The sequence below is a fragment of the Brassica rapa genome, chromosome A08 (genome assembly GCF_000309985.2).
Source record: "Brassica rapa cultivar Chiifu-401-42 chromosome A08, CAAS_Brap_v3.01, whole genome shotgun sequence".
NCBI classification, from domain to species: Eukaryota; Viridiplantae; Streptophyta; class Magnoliopsida; order Brassicales; family Brassicaceae; genus Brassica; species Brassica rapa.
Window position 1 is genome coordinate 11,314,269 of NC_024802.2, and position 762 is coordinate 11,315,030.

General features: G+C 36.7%; 1 non-coding gene across 1 annotated transcript; it reads right to left on the bottom strand.

The window, feature by feature from the left end:
* Positions 1-388: 388 nt before the first annotated feature.
* On the bottom strand, positions 389-460 carry TRNAG-UCC. The gene has a single exon. It is a non-coding gene; the product is annotated as a tRNA-Gly (tRNA).
* Positions 461-762: the final 302 nt, after the last annotated feature.

Sequence of the window (762 nt, forward strand, 5' to 3'; positions counted from 1 at the left end):
ACTGTGGAGTTCCTCACGAAATCAATGTCGGTTCCTAACTTCGTCCGAGCCTTCTCTTCATTCCTTACCTTTTGATGATATTTTCACACAAAGTTTATGACTGCCCACATTTTTTTAATATCGAGAAGTACATCCAAAAGGTTAGTACCAGAGCTTTAACTGTCGAGCGTCTTCTCCTCAAAGATATCAACAACACCTCTACCTACACCACCAGTAGCTCCAGCCAGAAGAATATTCTAGAATTGTCCATTGCACTAACCAGTTCCTCGGTTGATCCGCTAGTTAGTTTCTCAAACACTGAATAAGTACAATGTTTCGATGAACCTACCAAAACAGATCAAACAACATCGTTTACTCCATTAAGCTTAAAACAAAAGAGTACTGAAAATGCGTCTGCCGGGAGTCGAACCCGGGTCTATTGCTTGGAAGGCAATTATCCTAACCGTTGGACTACAGACGCTCCTGTTAAATAATAGGAAACAATGTATTTAACGTATACTATTTTTACCAGAAACATTTGTTAAGTACTTGAGTGTTTTTTAAACAAAACAGTATTAATTTGAGATCTCTTAAATATGCTGTGATTGACTGGGAGCAGATGAAATGAGGTCTTAAATATAATTGACTAATACTTTTCTTTTGTGATACTTCACCATTCATTTGACCAGATAAAGTTTATTTGCATCAGAAATCATCTCTAGTGAAATCATAAAGGAAATTTCAAAGACATTTTACTTGCAAGTCACTTTCTGTGACCTCCAA